The sequence below is a fragment of the Schistocerca piceifrons genome, unplaced genomic scaffold (genome assembly GCF_021461385.2).
Source record: "Schistocerca piceifrons isolate TAMUIC-IGC-003096 unplaced genomic scaffold, iqSchPice1.1 HiC_scaffold_1544, whole genome shotgun sequence".
Classification (NCBI taxonomy): Eukaryota; Metazoa; Arthropoda; class Insecta; order Orthoptera; family Acrididae; genus Schistocerca; species Schistocerca piceifrons.
In genome coordinates, this window is record NW_025727396.1 from 6,069,913 (window position 1) to 6,075,209 (window position 5,297).

The window sequence follows — 5,297 nt, forward strand, 5'->3', positions numbered from 1 at the left end:
AGTCTTCTTCTACTTAAGCCGGCATCGTGGCTTTTGTAATTAATTCCAATGCAATTTCTGTGTTTCATCGTCAATAAGAAGATCCAAGGGATACAGTAAACATGGAGTGAAGCAACCGAATCTGTAACTAGTGTCACAGGAGTGGTTCAAAACATAATCAGTAAGAAGAGTCAGTCTTCTTGTACTTAAGTCGGCATTGTGTCTTTTGTATTTAATTCCGATGCAATTTCTATGTTTCATCGTCAATAAGAAGGGCAGAGGGATACAGTAAACCTGAAGTGAAGCATCGGAATCTACAACTAGTGTCACAGGAATGGTTCAAAGCATAGACAGTAGGAAGAGTCAGTCTTCTTGTACTTAAGTCGGCATTGTTCCTATTCTATTTAATTCCGATGCAATTTCTGTGTTTCATCGTCAATAAGAAGGTCCAAGGGATACAGTAAACCTAGAGTGAAGCATTGGAATCTATAACTAGTTTCACAGGAATGGCTCAAATCATAGTGAGTAAGGAGAGTCAGTCTTCTTGTAGTTAAGTCGATATTGTGCCTTTTGTATTTAATTCCGATGCAATTTCTGTGTTTCATCGTCAATAAGAAGGACAGACGGATACAGTAAACATGAAGTGAAGCATCGGAATCTATAACTAGTGTCACAGGAATGGTTCAAAACATAGTCAGTAAGAAGAGTCAGTATTCTTGTACTTAAGTCGGCATTGTGCCTTTGTATTTAATTCCGATGCAATTTCTGTGTTTCATCGTCAATAAGAAGGTCCAAGGGATATAGAAAATCTGAAATGAACCATCGGAATCTATAACTAGTGTCACAGGAATGGTTCAAATCATAGACAGTAGGAAAAGTCAGTCTACACGTACTTAAGTCGGCATTGTCCCTTTTGTATTTCTATCCGATGCAATTTCTGTGTTTCATCGTCAATACGAAGGTCATAGGGATACAGTAAACCTGAAGTGAAGCATCGGAATCTATAACTAGTGTCACAGGAATGGTTCAAAACATAGACAGTAGGAAGAGTCAGTCTTCTTGTACTTATGTCGTTATTGTGCCTTTTCTATTTAATTCCGATGCAATATCTGTGTTTCATCGTCAATAAGAAGGTCAGATGGATACAGTAAAACTGAAGTGAAGCATCTGAAAAAAAAAACTAGTGTCACAGGAATGGTTCAAAACATAGAGAGTAGGAAGAGTCGGTCTTCTTGTACTTAAGTCGGCATTGTGCTTTTTCTATTTAATTACGATCCGATTTCTGTGTCTCATCGGCAATAGGAAGGTCCAAGGGATACAGTCAACCTGAAATGAAGCATCGGAATCTATAACTGGTGTCATATGAATAGTTCAAAACATAGACAGTAAGAAAAGTCACTCTTCTTGTACTTAATTTGGCATTGTGCCTTTTGTATTTAATTCCGATGCAATTTCTGTGTTTCATCGTCAATAAGAAGGTCAGAGGGAAACAGTAAATCTCAAGTGAAGCATCTGAATCTATAACTAGTGTCACAGGAATGGTTCAAAACATAATCACTAAGAAGAGTCAGTCTTCTTGTACAAAAGTCGGCATTGTCCCTTTTGTATTTAATTCCGATGCAATTTCTGTGTTTCATCGTCAATAAGAAGGTCCAAGAGATACAGTAAACCTGGAGTGAAGCATCGGAATCTATAACTAGTGTCACAGGGAGGGTTCTAAACATAGACTGTAAGAAGAGTCAGTCTTCTTGTACTTAAGTCGGCATTGAACGTTTTGTATTTAATTCCGATGCAATTTCTGTGTTTCATCGTCAATAAGAAGGTCCAAGGGATACAGAAAACCTGAAGTGAAGCATCGAAATCTATTACTAGTATCACAGAAATGGTTCAAAACATAGACAGTAAGCAGAGTCAGTCTTTTTGTACTTAAGTATGCATTGTGCCTTTTGTATTTAATTCCGATGCAATTACTGTGTTTCATCGTCAATAAGAAGGGCAGAGGGATACAATAAACCTGAAGTGAAGCATCGGAATTTATAACAAGTGTCACAGGAATGGTTCAAAACATAGACAGTAGGAAGAGTCAGTCTTCTTGTACTTAAGTCGGCATTGTGCATTTTCTATGTAATTCCGAAGCAATTTCTGTGTTTCATCGTCAATAAGAAGGTCCAAGGGATACAGTGAACCTGAAGTGAAGCCTCGGAATCTATAACTAGTGTCACAGGAATGGTTCAAAGCATAGTCAGTAAGAAGAGCCAGTCTTCTTGTACTTAAGTCGGCATTGTGCTTTTGTTTTTAATTCCGATGCAATTTCTGTGTTTCATCGTCAATAAGAACGTCCAAGGGATTCAGTAAACCTGGAGTGAAGCATCGGAATCCGTAACTAGTGTCACAGGAATGGTTCAAATCATAGTCAGTAAGAAGTGTCAGTCTTCTTGTACCTATGTCGGCAATGTGCCTTTTGTATTTAATTCCGATGCAATTTCTGTGTTTCATCGTCAATAAGAAGGTCCACGGGATACAGTAAACCTTGAGTGAAGCATCGGAATCTATAACTCGTGTCACATGAATGGTTCAAAACATAGACAGTAAGAAGAGTCAGTCTTCTTGTACTTAATCCGGCATTGTGCCTTTTGTATTTAATTCCGATGAAATTTCTGTGTTTCATCGTCAATAAGAAGGGCAGAGGGATACAGTAAAATTGAACTGAAGCATCGGAATCTATAACTAGTGTCACAGGAATGGTTCAAAACATAGTCAGTAAGAAGAGTCAGTCTTCTTGTTCTTAAGTCGGCATTGTGCCTTTTGTATTTAATTCCGATGCAATTTCTGTGTTTCATCGTCAATAAGAAGGTCCAAGGGATACAGAAATCCTGAAGAGAAGCATCGAAATCTATAATTAGTATCACAGAAATGGTTCAAAACATAGACAGTAAGCAGAGTCAGTCTTCTTGTACTTAAGTATGCATTGTGCCTTTTGTATTTAATTCCTATGCAATTTCTGTGTTTCATCGTCAATAAGAAGGTCAGAGGGATACAGTAAATCTCAAGTGAAGCATTTGAATCTATAACTAGTGTCAGAGGAATGGTTCAAAACATAGTCAGTAAGAAGAGTCAGTCTTCTTGTACAAAAGTCGGCATTGTGCCTTTTGTATTTAATTCCGATGCAATTTCTGTGTTTCATCGTCAATAAGAAGGTCCAAGGGATACAGTAAACCTGAAGTGAAGCAACGGAATTTATAACTAGTGTCACAGGAATGGTTCAAAACATAGACAGTAGGAGGAGTCAGACTTCTTGAACTTAAGTCGTCATTGTGCATTTTCTATTTAATTCCGAAGCAATTTCTGTGTTCCATCGTCTATAAGAAGGATCGAAGGGATACAGTGAACCTGGAGTGAAGCCTCGGAATCTATAACTAGTGTCACAGGAATGCTTCAAAGCATAGTCAGTAAGAAGAGCCAGTCTTCTTGCACTTAAGTCGGCATTGTGCCTTTTGTATTTAATTCCGATACAATTTCTGTGTTTCATCGTCAATAAGAACGTCCAAGGGATTCAGTAAACCTGGAGTGAAGCATCGGAATCTGTAACTAGTGTCACAGGAGTGGTTCAAAACATAGTCAGTAAGAAGAGTCAGTCTTCTTGTTCTTAAGTCTGCATTGTGCCTTTTGTATTTAATTCCGATGCAGTTTCAGTGATTCATCGTCAATATGATGGTTCAAGGGATACAGTAAACCTGAAGTGAAGCATCGAAATCTATAACTAGTGTCACAGGAATGGTTCAAATCATAGACAGAAGAAGAGTCAGTCTTCTTGTACTTAAGTCGGCATTGTGCCATTTGAATTTAATTCCGTTGCAATTTCTGTGTATCATCGTCAATAAGAAGGGCAGAGAGATACAGTAAACCTGAAGTGAGGCATTGGAATCTATAACTAGTGTCACAGGATTGGTTCAAACCATAGACAGTAGGAAGAGTCAGTCTTCTTGTACTTAAGTCGGCATTGTACCTTTTCTATTTAATTCCGATGCAATTTCTGTGTTTCATCGTCAATAAGAAGGTCCAAGGGATACAGTAAACCTGAAGTGAAGCATCGGAATCCATAACTAGTGTCACAGGAATGGTTCAAAACATAAACAGTAGGAAGAGTCAGTCTTCTTGTACTTAAGTCGGTACTGTGCCTTTTCTATTTAATTCCGATGCGATTTCTGTATCTCAACGTCAATAGGAAGGTCCAAGGGATACAGTAAACTTAAAATGAAGCATCAGAATCTATAACTAGTGTCATATGAATAGTTCAAAACATAGACAGTAAGAGGAGTCAGTCTTCTTGTACTTAATTCGGCATTGTGCTTTTTTATTTAATTCCGATGCAATTTCTGTGTATCATCGTCAATAAGAAGGTCCAAGGGATACAGTAAACCTGAAGTGAAGCATCGGAATCAATAACTAGTGTCACAGGAATGGTTCAAAACATATAGAGATGGAAGAGTAAGTCTTCTTGTACTTAAGTCGGCATTGTGCCTTTTGTATTTCATTCCGATGCAATTTCTGTGTTTCATCGTCCATATGAAGGTCCGAGGGATTCTGTTAACCTTAAGTGAAGCATCGGAATAAAAATCTAGTGTCACAGGAATGTTTCAAAGCATAAACAGTAGGAAGAGTCAGTCATCTTGTACTTAATTCGGTATTGTGCCTTTTCTATTTAATTCCGATGCAACTTCTGTGTTTCATCGTCAATAAGAAGGTCAGATGGATACAGTAAAACTGAAGCGAAGCATCGGAATCTATAACTAGTGTCACAGGAATGGTTTAAAACATAGAGAGATGGAAGTGTAAGTCTTCTTCTACTTATTCGGCATTGTGCCTTTTGTATTTAATTCCGATGCAATTTCTGTGTTTCATCGTCAATACGAAGGTCCAAGGGATACAGTAGACCTGAAGTGAAGTACCGGAATTTATAACTAGTGTCACATGAATGGTTCAAAACATAGTCAGTAAGAAGAGTCAGTCCTCTTGTACTTAAGTCGCCATTGTGCCTTTTGTATTTAATTCCGATGCAATTTCTGTGTTTCATCGTCAATAAGAAGGTCCAAGAGATACAGTAAACATAGAGTGAAGCATCGGAATCTATAACTAGTGTCAAAGGAATGGTTCAAAACATAGACAGTAAGAAGAGTCAGTCTTCTTGTGTTTAATTTGGCATTGTGCCATTTGTATTCAATTCCGATGCAATTTCCGTGTTTCATCGTCAATAAGAAGGTCCAAGAGATACAGTAAACCTGGAGTGAAGCATTGGAATCTATAACTAGTGTCACAGG